Genomic DNA, 13,269 nt, shown 5'->3' with positions numbered 1-13,269 from the left:
AGCCACCAGCTGCGTACGGGCTGCCTCACCCCGTGCCCTCTCCCCTCCCATGCGCAGCGGGCGTGCATGTGGTTGGGGATGTGAGGGCACCACCATGTCCACGGCCAGGCCCCGGCATGTTGCAACATTGTGCAGGACACATGCTGCCACTATGATCCTGCACACTACTGGGGGCGCATATAACAGCTGCCCGCCAGACCGGTCAAGGGAGCGAAAGCGTGACTTGAGCACTCCGAATGTGCCCTCCACTATGCCCCGGGTTGCAATATGGGCTGTGTTGTATCTTACCTCTGGAGGCGTGATGGGGTTCCGAATTGGCGTCATCATGTGGGTGCTCAGAGGGTAGGCACTGTCCCCAGGTGAGGAGGTGATGGGTATCATTAGTGGGGTAGTGACATAACTCTGCATCTGACATGCATGCATGTGCAGTGGCATTCATACTCACCAAGCAGCCATGTATCACCATGCCGGCCAGCTTCTGGGTCCCGGCTTAGGGTAGGCATTCGGTAAATGAAGCTGTCGTGGGTGGACCCTGTATAGTTGGCATATACTGAGGTGATGATTCCCTTAGCATTACATACTACCTGCATGTTGATGGAATGCCAGTGCTTGTGGTTCCTATAGATGTGCTCAGATGCCCTGGGGGGACGTAGTGCCACATAGGTGCAGTCAATGGCACCTAGCACTTTTGGAAATTGTGCCACACAGTAGAAATCGAGGGTGGCAGCCTGCCTTTCTGCAGGTGTCCTGGGCAGGTATATGTGCCTACGGACTGATGGGCGTGCAGTGATGATGTTCAAGACCTGGTGTAGGCAGCGTGACTGCGTGGCCTGTGACACCCCACCCACTATGGCACTTGTCCGCTGAAATGATCCTGTGGCCAAGAAGTGCAGTACATTGAGGACCTTCTCCAGGGGGCTGAGTGCTTGGGAGCACAGGGTGGGTGATATGAGGTCATCCTCCCACTCACTGACCAGGTCCAGTATTATGTGTGGGGGAAACCTGTACCTGCCATACACCTGGTCATCAGGCATCCCAAAAAGGCTGGTTCTGGGAGTGAAAATTCGGGCCCTCACTATCCTCCTCCTCCTCCTCCTTTGGTAACCCACGGCCACTGCTGCTAGGAATGGTATATTCATCCTGGCGTATGAGCTTGTTTGTTGTTTGCGCGCACTTTTATGCTGTGCGGGTCGACGTACGCCTGCTTCATGCTGGCGTACGTGTGTCAGGATTGGACCCTTTTTCGGCACGTCGCAGGCGAACGTGTGAATCTTCCCGCCCACCCCAGGAATACACGTAGCACGCTCTCACAGGCACAGTCGCGGGTAAATTTTCCCGCCCACCCCTGGAATACATGTGACCCACTCTCACAGGCCCAATCGCGTGTGGAAGTTCACGCGCACCCCGAAGTACACGTACCCAGGCAAATCGCGTGTGGAAGTTCACGTGCACCCCGAAGTACACGTACAATCGCGTGTGGAACTTCACGCGCACCCCGAAGTACACGTACCCAGGCAAATCGCGTGTGGAAGTTCACGCGACCCCGAAGTACACGTACAATCGCGTGTGGAACTTCACGCGCACCCCGTAGTACACGTACCCAGGCAAATCGCGTGTGGAAGTTCACGCGCACCCCGAAGTACACGTACAATCGCGTGTGGAACTTCACGCACACCCCGTAGTACACGTACCCAGGCAAATCGCGTGTGGAAGTTCACGCGCACCCCGAAGTACACGTACCCAGGCAAATTGCACGGCTGGGGGTTGGGGGTGGTGGGAGACATGAGTGGGGGCCTGGTGGAGGCTGCCCCAGCACTGCGGGGGGGTGGGGGTAATAGGGGACATGAGTGGGGGCCTGGTGGAGGCTGCCCCTGGTGGCTGGGGGGTGGGGGTGGTTGGAGACATGGGTGGGGGCCTGGTGGAGGGTGCCCCTGGTGGCTGGGGGTGGTGGGAGACATGCGTGGGGGCCTGGTGGAGGCTGCCCCTGGTGGCTGGGGGGTGGGGGTGGTGGGAGACATGAGTGGGGGCCTGGTGGAGGCTGCCCCTGACTTCTGGGGGGGTAGGGGGTGGTGGGAGACATGGGTGGTGGCCTGGTGGAGGGTGCCCCTGGTGGCTGGGGGGTGCGGGTGGTGGGAGACATGGGTGGGGGCCTGGTGGAGGGTGCCCCTGGTGGCTGGGGGGTGGGGGTGGTGGGAGACATGAGTGGGGGCCTGGTGGAGGCTGCCCCTGGTGGCTGGGGGGTGGGAGTGGTGGGTGACATGAGTGGGGGCCTGGTGGAGGCTGCCCCTGCACTGCTGGGGGGTGGGGGTGGTGGGAGACATGAGTGGGGGCCTGGTGGAGGCTGCCCCTGACTGCTGGGGGGTAGGGGGTGGTGGGAGACATGGGTGGGGGCCTGGTGGAGACTGCCCCTGGTGGCTGGGGGCTGGGGGGTGGGGGTGGTGGGATACATGGGTGGGGGCCTGGTGGAGGGTGCCCCTGGTGGCTGGGGGGTGGGGGTGGTGGGAGACATGAGTGGGGGCCTGGTGGAGGCTGCCCCTGGTGGCTGGGGGGTGGGGGTGGTGGGTGACATGAGTGGGGGCCTGGTGGAGGCTGCCACTGCACTGCTGGGGGGTGGGGGCGGTGGGAGACATGGGTGGGGGCCTGGTGGAGGCTGCCCCTGCACTGCGGGGGGGGGGGTAATAGGGGACATGAGTGGGGGCCTGGTGGAGGCTGCCCCTGGTGGCTGGGGGGTGGGGGTGGTGGTAGACATGAGTGGGGGCCTGGTTGAAGCTGCCCCTGAATGCTGGGGGGTAGGGGGTGGTGGGAGACATGTGTGGGGGCCTGGTGGAGGGTGCCCCTGGTGGCTGGGGGGTGGGGGTGGTGGGAGACATGAGTGGGGGCCTGGTGGAGGCTGCCTCTGACTGCTGGGGGGTAGGGGGTGATGGGAGACATGGGTGGGGGCCTGGTGGAGGGTGCCCCTGGTGGCTGGGGGGTGGGGGTGGTGGGAGACATGAGTGGGGACCTGGTGGAGGCTGCCCCTGCACTACGGGGGGGGTGGGGGTAATAGGGGACATGAGTGGGGGCCTGGTGGAGGTTGCCCCTGGTGGCTGGGGGGTGGGGGTGGTGGGAGACATGAGTGGGGCCTGGTGGAGGCTGCCCCTGGTGGCTGGGGGGTGGGGGTGGTAGGTGACATGAGTGGGGGCCTGGTGGAGGCTGCCCCTGCACTGCTGGGGGGTGGGGGTGGTGGGAGACATGAGTGGGGGCCTGGTGGAGGCTGCCCCTGACTGCTGGGGGGTAGGGGGTGGTGGGAGACATGGGTGGGGGCCTGGTGGAGGGTGCCCCTGGTGGCTGGGGGGTGGGGGTGGTGGGAGACATGAGTGGGGGCCTGGTGGAGGCTGCCCCTGCACTGCGGGGGGTGGGGGTAATAGGGGACATGAGTGGGGGCCTGGTGGAGGCTGCCCCTGGTGGCTGGGGGGTGGGGGCGGTGGGAGACATGAGTGGGTGCCTGATGGAGGCTGCCCCTGGTGGCTGGGGGATGGGGGTGGTGGGAGACATGAGTGGGGGCCTGGTGGAGGCTGCCCCTGGTAGCTGGTGGGTGGGGTGGTGGGTGACATGAGTGGGGACCTGGTGGAGGCTGCCCCTGCACTGCAGGGGGGGTGGGGGTGGTGGGAGACATGAGTGGGGGCCTGGTGGAGGCTGCCCCTGACTGCTGGGGGGTAGGGGGTGGTGCGAGACATGGGTGGGGGCCTGGCGGAGGGTGCCCCTGGTGGCTGGGGGGTGGGGGTGGTGGGAGACATGGGTGGGGGCCTGGTGGAGGGTGCCCCTGGTGGCTGGGGGGTGGGGGTGGTGGGGGACATGAGTGGAGGCCTGGTGGAGGCTGCCCCTGGTGGCTGGGGGGTGGGGGTGGTGGGTGACATGAGTGGGGGCCTGGTGGAGGCTGCCCCTGCACTGCTGGGGGGTGGGGGTGGTGGGAGACATGAGTGGGGGCCTGGTGGAGGCTGCCCCTGACTGCTGGGGGGTAGGGGGTGGTGGGAGACATGGGTGGGGGCCTGGTGGAGGGTGCCCCTGGTGGTTGGGGGGTGGAGGTGGTGGGAGACATGAATGGGGGCCTGGTGGAGGCTGCCCCTGCACTGCGGGGGGGTGGGGGTAATAGGGGACATGAGTGGGGGCCTGGTGGAGGCTGCCCCTGGTGGCTGGGGGGTGGGGGTGGTGGGAGACATGAGTGGGGGCCTGGTGGAGGCTGCCCCTGGTGGCTGGGGGGTGGGGGTGGTGGGAGACATGAGTGGGGGCCTGGTGGAGGCTGCCCCTGGTGGCTGGGGGGTGGGGGTGGTGGGAGACATGAGTCGGGGCCTGGTTGAGGCTGCCCCTGACTGCTGGGGGGTAGGGGGTGGTGGGAGACATGGGTGGGGGCCGGGTGGAGGGTGCCCCTGGGGGGTGGGGGGTGGGGGTGGTGGGAGACATGAGTGGGGGCCTGGTGGAGGCTGTCCCTGCACTGCAGGGGGGTGGGGGTAATAGGGGACATGAGTGGGGGCCTGGTGGAGGCAGCCCCTGGTGGCTGGGGGGTGGGGGTGGTGGGAGACATGAGTGGGGGCTTGGTGGAGGCTGCCCCTGGTGGCTGGGGGGTGGGGGTGGTGGGTGACATGAGTGGGGGCCTGGTGGAGACTGCCCCTGCACTGCTGGGAGGTGGGGGTGGTGGGAGACCTGAGTGGGGGTCTGGTGGAGGCTGCCCCTGACTGCTGGGGGGTAGGGGGTGGTGGGAGACATGGGTGGGGGCCTGGTGAAGGGTGCCCCTGGTGGCTGGGGGGTGGGGGTGGTGGGAGAAATGAGTGGGGGCCTGGTGGAGGCTGCCCCTGCACTGCGGGGGGGTGGGGGTAATAGGGGACATGAGTGGGGGCCTGGTGTAGGCTGCCCCTGGTGGCTGGGGGGTGGGGGTGGTGGGAGACATGAGTGGGGGCCTGGTGGAGGCAGCCCCTGGTGGCTGGGGGGTGGGGGTGGTGGGAGACATGAGTGGGGGCCTGGTGGAGGCTGCCCCTGGTGGCTGGGGGGTGGGGATGGTGGGAGACATGAGTGGGGGCCTGGTGGAGGCTGCCCCTGACTGCTGGGGGGTAGGGGGTGGTGGGAGACATGGGTGGGGGCCTGGTGGAGGGTGCCCCTGGTAGCTGGGGGGTGGGGGTGGTGGGAGACATGGGTGGGGGCCTGGTGGAGGGTGCCCCTGGTGGCTGGGGGGTGGGGGTGGTGGGAGACATGAGTGGGGGCCTGGTGGAGGCTGCCCTGGTGGCTGGGGGGTGGGGGTGGTGGGTGACATGAGTGGGGGCCTGGTGGAGGCTGCCCCTGCACTGCTGGGGGGTGGGGGTGGTGGGAAACATGAGTGGGGGCCTGGTGGAGGCTGCCCCTGCACTGCGGGGGTTGGGGGTAGTAGGGGACATGAGTGGGGGCCTGGTGGAGGCTGCCCCTGGTGGCTGGGGGGTGGGGGTGGTGGGAGACATGAGTGGGGGCCTGGTTGAGGCTGCCCCTGACTGCTGGGGGGTCGGGGGTGGTGGGAGACATGGGTGGGGGCCTGGTGGAGGCTGCCCCTGGTGGCTGAGGGTGGTGGGAGACATGAGTGGGGGCCTGGTGGAGGCTGCCCCTGGTGGCTGGGGAGTGGGGGTGGTGGGTGACATGAGTGGGGGCCTGGTGGACGCTGCCCCTACACTGCTGGGAGGTGGGGGTGGTGGGAGACATGAGTGGGGGCCTGGTGGAGGCTGCCCCTGACTGCTGGGGGGTAGGGGGTGGTGGGAGACATGGGTGGGGGCCTGGTGGAGGGTGCCCCTGGTGGCTGGGGGGTGGGGGTGGTGGGAGACATGAGTGGGGACCTGGTGGAGGCTGCCTCTGACTGCTGGGGGGTAGGGGGTGGTGGGAGACATGGGTGGGGGCCTGGTGGAGGGTGCCCCTGGTGGCTGGGGGGTGCGGGTGGTGGGAGACATGAGTGGGGGCCTGGTGGAGGCTGCCCCTGCACTGCGGGGGGGTGGGGGTAATAGGGGACATGAGTGGGGGCCTGGTGGAGGCTGCCCCTGGTGGCTGGGTTAGACATGAGTGGGGGCCTGGTGGAGGCTGCCCCTGCACTGCTGGGGCGTGGGGGGGTGGGTGACATGAGTGGGGGCCTGGTGGAGGCTGCCCCTGCACTGCTGGGGGGTGGGGGTGGTGGGAGACATGTGTTGGCGATCAGTGGTGCAAGGTGACATGTGGGTTGGCTGGTGGGCATGGCCATGGTGGATGGGTTGCCTGTGGGACATGAGCAGGGGTGCAGGGTAGTACCCTGTGGTGTGGGCTGCCTGCAGGGGCCGTGGAGGGTGTAGAGGGAACACCTGGGGGGACCCACATGGCCAAATCACGTGTAGCATTCCCCCGCACCACCGAAATACACGTACCCAGCCAAATCACGTGTGAAACTTCCCGCGCACCCCTGGAATCCACGTAACCAGCCAAATCGCGTGTTGAACTTCCCGTGCACCCCTGAAATCCACGTACCCGGCCAAATCGCGTGTGGAACTTCCCGCGCACCACTGAAATCCATGTACCCAGCCAAATCGCGTGTTGAACTTCCCGCGCACCCCTGAAATCCACATACCCGGCCAAATCACGTGTGGAACTTCCCGCGCACCCCTGAAATCCACGTACCCAGCCAAATCGCGTGTGAAACTTCCCGCACACCCCTGGAATCCACGTACCAGCCAATTCGCGTGTGAAATTTCCCGCACACCCCGAAATACACGCACACGTTATTTTTCAGTCAGCGAGTGTCCGTGTTTGTGGGTACCCCTTTGCACGTCATTTGTCCTGGAGGGCCATAGTATAGGACATTCATCATAGCTGTATATAGGTGCTATTTGTTGGCGCACCTTTTGGCGCACATTTTTTACAGGCGCAGGGACGCTACCGCCTGCTTTATTGTGGCGGTCGTGTTTGTGCCTGTGCGCTGGTTTGACCGTGCGCTGTTTTGCCCTATTCCATTCCATGAATACGTGTTGTAGGCGAGCGTGTGGGCGTTCCGCGCACTTGCACCCTGTACTTCCCCTGTGACGCCCACATTTTGGCAAGTTGTTCCCCATTCTGAGTGTTACGCCCCGTGTTCCGCCTACTTTTGTTGTGTGCGCCGCGCTATGTGCGATTTTCGCTGTGGTCTGTGCGATTTTCGCTGTGACCTGGCCCACGCCGTTAGATGGCCTGTGCGCCAACGTGCGCCGCGCACTTTTTTAGCGCACATCAGATGGTTTTTTCGCGCACGCCCTTCTATGAATCGATGTGCGCTGCTTTTCGTGCGATTTTCGCACTTGCACTGCGATTTTCGCAATTCCACTGCCATTCCACGTTTTTGCCCACTTGCGCCGCGCTAATTATTCCATGAATCGGTCTCTGAGCCTGTTAAGATCATTTTGAAACATGGAGTACAGTTGCCACGTATTCCCCAGTATAAGATTTCGGTCGATGGTGAGCAGGCTTTGAAATGCATAGTCTCCGATTTTGTGCATCGTGGGGTAATTGAGGAAATTGCAGGTAGTTTGTGCAATAGTCCGATTTTGCCCGTGTACAAAAAAGGCGATAATGCAATTCCTTTTCGTTTCATTATTGATTTACGTGCCATCAATAAGATTGTTGCTCCACAATTTCCTATTGTGCCTGATGTGAAGAAAATATTAACCATGATTCCGGCTTCTGTTACTTTCTTTAGTGTTGTAGATCTTAAGAAGGCTTTCTTTAGCATTCCTATACACAAACATAGTAGATACCTGTTCACGTTCACCCTAGGGCTGGGGTGCACAACATACGGCCCGCGGGCCAAATGCGGCCCTCCATCCCGCGAAATGCGGCCCGCCAACAGTGTTTACTTTTGTAATGAGATACGGACCACTTCAAGCAGTGACCTGGCCCACGCCGTTAGATGGCCTGTGCGCCAACGTGCGCCGCGCACTTTTTTAGCGCACATCAGATGGTTTTTTCGCGCACGCCCTTCTATGAATCGATGTGCGCTGCTTTTCGTGCGATTTTCGCACTTGCACTGCGATTTTCGCAATTCCACTGCCATTCCACGTTTTTGCCCACTTGCGCCGCGCTAATTATTCCATGAATCGGTCTCTGAGCCTGTTAAGATCATTTTGAAACATGGAGTACAGTTGCCACGTATTCCCCAGTATAAGATTTCGGTCGATGGTGAGCAGGCTTTGAAATGCATAGTCTCCGATTTTGTGCATCGTGGGGTAATTGAGGAAATTGCAGGTAGTTTGTGCAATAGTCCGATTTTGCCCGTGTACAAAAAAGGCGATAATGCAATTCCTTTTCGTTTCATTATTGATTTACGTGCCATCAATAAGATTGTTGCTCCACAATTTCCTATTGTGCCTGATGTGAAGAAAATATTAACCATGATTCCGGCTTCTGTTACTTTCTTTAGTGTTGTAGATCTTAAGAAGGCTTTCTTTAGCATTCCTATACACAAACATAGTAGATACCTGTTCACGTTCACCCTAGGGCTGGGGTGCACAACATACGGCCCGCGGGCCAAATGCGGCCCTCCATCCCGCGAAATGCGGCCCGCCAACAGTGTTTACTTTTGTAATGAGATACGGACCACTTCAAGCAGTTGGCCGCATTTCATTACATAAGTAAACTGATGAGAGGGACTGTCTGCACCTCTACCCAAAGCGGGTATTAACATGATCTTTATCTCCTTTACAAGGGGCAGGGGGTGCATACATGATAATGGAGATAAAGATATGGTTAATAGTCGCTAATTATCAAAAGACGGGGAGACAGCAATCTCCCTTGTGTATTATTTATTGTGCGCCAATGTAGGGCATTTAACCTATGCAGTCCAGTTCGCTGAGTTCTCAATAGAGAGGCAACATTAGAATCTTCAGAAGCGAACGGGAACTAAAAGACAGAGGGCTGGGAGGGGGTGGGGGGTCGAGAACACGCCTTGGGGCATCCCTTCACAATCACATGCCAAGGGGCACTGCTAGGCGCGCTGTAAGGGGGTTGCCGTGACCCCACAGCAACCCAAAAAATAAATAGGACACAGCGCAAAGCAATAGCACCTGTTTTAAAACAGAAGTGAGTAAGAAGCGTATTTGTTTACTACGTAGTAATTCAAAAGTAGAACTGTTTGTGCCGCATGAACTATTGGGTGCCAGGCGTCCGCGTGCTTGGCACTTTGGTCCATGGAGGGCTTGTCTCAAATGATCAGTAATTATTGCCCATTGTGCAGTGGGCTACATCTCTGCCCCAAGCCTATTTGAGCTTTGCCCCCATGTTATATGCAGTGTGTACGTTTTTACCCTTCTTAACGGGTAAACAAAAGCAATACATTTGATAAAAACAAGGCCATTAAAAAAACAATCATTGCAAGAATTGCGATTTGAATCCAGCTTCTGCGGGTGCCAGCCTTTCTGATGCGTCCAACCCCCATCACAACCAGTGCTGTGGCCGAGGCTGGCAGAGGTGCGCGCAGTTGGTCACACGTCATGCCCTAGCTCAGTAAGATCCTGCGCATTGGCAGCAGGCATTGCATACAGTGCTACCCACGTGCAGAGGTGCCCAATGCATCCAAACCCCGTCACAACCAGCGGTTCGGGTCTGTATGGGTATGTATGCATGGTGTTTGCTTGGTAGTTTGTATGGTAGGGGTTTTGGTCTGTATGAGTATTTATGCATGGTGTATGCTTGGTAGTCTGTATAGGTTTGGTTGGGAAGTGGGGGCCACAGGGCATAGTGTTTGGTTGGGGGTGGGGGCATTGTGTTTGGTTGGGGAGTGGGGGGCATGGTGTTTTGTGGGGGACTGGGGGCCATGCAGCATAGTGTTTGGCTGGGGACTGGGGGCCATGGGGCATAGTGTTTGGTTGGGGGCCATGGGGCATAGGGTTTGTTTGAGAGGTGGGGGCCATGGGGCATAGTGTTTGGGTGGGGGGTGGGGTCCATGGGGCACAGTGTTTGGTTGAGGAGTGGGGGCCATAGGGCATAGTGTTTGGTTGGGGAGTGGGGGCAATGGGGCACAGGGTTTGGTTGGGGGGTGGGAGCCATGGGGCATAGTGTTTGGTGGGGGGACATGGGGCACAGTGTTTGGTTGGGGGTAGGGACATGGGGCTTAGTGTTTGGGTGGGCCCATGGGGCATAGTGTTTGGTTGAGGGGTGGTGGCCATGGGGCATAATGTTTGGTTGGAGGCAATGGAGCATAGTGTCACACTCCAAGAGTGAACCCAATAATAAAGCTAAAACAGGCACAATTAGGAGATGAACATCCTTTGCTTTTTGTGGAAACCTGACTCAACGAAGGCCAAACTCCTCTTTGCCAACCCAAACAGCAAAGTATAGCAGTCCAAAATAACGGAATGTCCAATCAAGGGTCAATAAAATATATATACTTTAATTAAAGACGATATGCTATAACTAAATAGAAATAAACAACAATAGAAAATGTGTAGTATTACATGGACGCGTTAGCGTCCATGTAGATATGGTTAAGTTGGTGTTTCCATAGAAAGAGCATTTTTTGGGTGGCTTATAACTTCGCTCCCTCTGGACGAATCCTCACCAAACTTTGCAAAAAAAAGTATATGGCCCACTCTGAATTCTTTCGCAAAGTTTGGAGAGGTTTGGTCCAGGGGGGCAAAGTTATATGGGGGGTCCCAAAACATTTGTTTTTTCCCATAGACATAATGGGAAAAAAACTTTGCGCACGCCTATAGCCCAAACCGCTGGACGTATTTACACCAAATTTGCGGCAGGAGCGGGGGCTTGGTCCAGAAAGCGTGCTTTTGCAAATTTGGTGTAAATCCGTCCAGTAGTTATTTTTTAAAATGAGCAAAATGTAAGGCAAAAAAAATAGTGATATCTCCGTTCGCTCCGCGGACGGACTTCCCGGTTCGCTCCGCGGACAGTGCCCTGATTGGCCGAGCGGCTTGCGTGATGTCTGCGGACATGCAACGTGTTCGCTGATTGGACGGCATGGTGCGTGAAGCGCGTCAGATTTTCTGTGGCGCCCACCATCTTGCATTCGCAGACGAGGTGAAACTTGGATTAAAAATTGTATTTAGTGGAGTGTGTTGGTGTGTAAGAGTGTTTGGGGAGGGTGGGGGAGTATGAGATAGGTTCAATGTTCTGTTTTTTATGTGCTAGACACTTTTGTTGTGTTCAATTTGTCTGCGGACAACACGGCTGTTCTGAAATTTTCTATATAAACTAAATGGTGGGGTGTTCTGAGGACGGAGTATGTGTCCGTTTTGTTGGCAAGCAAGCTAAAATTGAGCTAAGAACACTTGCGGTGTCCTTAAATGTTCATACATAAACAAAATGGGGGTGTCCTGAGGACGCTGTCCCTATTGTACTCTGGCAAGTTGAATGTGTTCTAAAAACACTTGCGGTGTCCTGAAATGCTCTGATTACTTAACGGTAATCGCAGTACTGACGACCCTCCTCACCCTCCCTGCGGGGAATGTCCCATGCTCCGGCTTGGTAATATGAAACTGAGTGATGTGGATTTGGGGGAGGAGTTATAGGAATTTAAAGAAATAGAAGAAGGTTCTGTGTCGGAGGCAGGGGCCCCATGAAGTAAGTACTGGGACGAGGAAGAGTGGACGTGGAGGTAATGTTTGCAATTAAACAAAATAGGGGTGTTCTGAGAATGCTGTTTGTATTGTTCATTGTCAGGTTGAAAGTGTTCTAAGAACCCTCCTTATGTCCGTTGACATTACAATTTCCTATGGGCCTTACCTGACTTTTTGTCCACTAAACAAACGATAAATCAGGCTGCTGTGCGCCGACATTATGTGATAATCCTATCACTTGCCCCATCGACCTGGCTGACCTGCTTTTGCGACACTGAATCATATCTCCCGCCCCTAAGCCTGACATTATCAAAGCATTCATATTCCCCGTCTCTCTCCGTGATGTTACAGGGTGCGTAGCCAAACGCGCCCAGTCGTCTCCAGTCCTACGCGACTTTACACAGAACCCGGAAAACAACACAGATCATCTCACAACACAGCGCGTCACAATTCGGAATATGAAACTGTGATTTTAAAAGCAAACAGCAAGATTGTACATTTCATAAAGTACTTTTATTTGACATCAAATGTTTAGAGAATATTCAGCGATTTGCATTTGTCTTTGCTGTCGATCCGCAAAAGTTCATCTTGCTGTTCCTTTGCGGTACACAGGGTGTTGGTTTATGATAAAAGAAGCACTATGGTCGCACTGATAATCGGAAGTCTGTTCCACCAACGAGGCATTAGACCACCATAATGGTTTGTATGTTGCTTCTAGCCGCTAGTACCGTGTAAGGCCCAGTCGTCTCCAGTCCTACGCGACTTTACACAGAACCCGGAAAACAACACAGATCATCTCACAACACAGCGCGTCACAATTCGGAATATGAAACTGTGATTTTAAAAGCAAACAGCAAGATTGTACATTTCATAAAGTACTTTTATTTGACATCAAATGTTTAGAGAATATTCAGCGATTTGCATTTGTCTTGGCTGTCGATCCGCAAAAGTTCATCTTGAGTCACGCGCTGTTCCTTTGCGGTACACAGGGTGTTGGTTTATGATAAAAGAAGCACTATGGTCGCACTGATAATCGGAAGGCTGTTCCAACAACGAGGCATTAGAGCACCATAATGGTTGGTATGTTGCTTCTAGCCGCTAGTACCGCATAAGGGCATATTGGTCTTTGGCGATTGTCCCATAAAATGGTGAGGGTCATGAAGTTGTTTAGAAACAGCTGCACCTGGCAGTTAAAAAATCCGTCGGCCGGGGTCTGAAAATCGTGGCATTGACAGTAGGGAAGGATGTACCTGTTTTAAAAACAAATTAGTCTCACGAGCTGATCTTCATTAAAAATATTCATTTTATTTATTAGGGCGTGAAACTATTTGCTAGTGAGGATAGTGCAACGGAGTATGTTAACTTATTCCCACTAACCCATCCTCTCTCCTCTCCCTTTTTCAGAGCCGTCTGAGCGCCAGGGGACCACTTCGGCTGTGATAGTGCGCGGTACAAAACAATATGCCACATTGAACGAACAAGTACAACTTAACCGGGCTTTAACGCCACGCTATTGTTATTATATTCCGGTATAAAATAATCTAAAGGGTTACTTACATTATATTGGCATTTTCCATTGTCTACGCGTAATGCAGTCCCTAAATACGACTCCGTCTGTGCCAACAATCTTTCTCATAGTGATATAATATATAAAAGCGGTTTAGTTTCAGAAATTTCATCCTTATCGTCTTTTATGTTTTTGCAGCCCTCCTTC

This window comes from Ambystoma mexicanum, chromosome 1p (genome assembly GCF_040938575.1).
Source record: "Ambystoma mexicanum isolate Mex_15411 chromosome 1p, UKY_AmexF1_1, whole genome shotgun sequence".
In the NCBI taxonomy this organism is placed as follows: Eukaryota; Metazoa; Chordata; class Amphibia; order Caudata; family Ambystomatidae; genus Ambystoma; species Ambystoma mexicanum.
The sequence above is the reverse complement of the archived record's forward strand: the minus strand, read 5'-3'. Positions refer to the sequence as shown.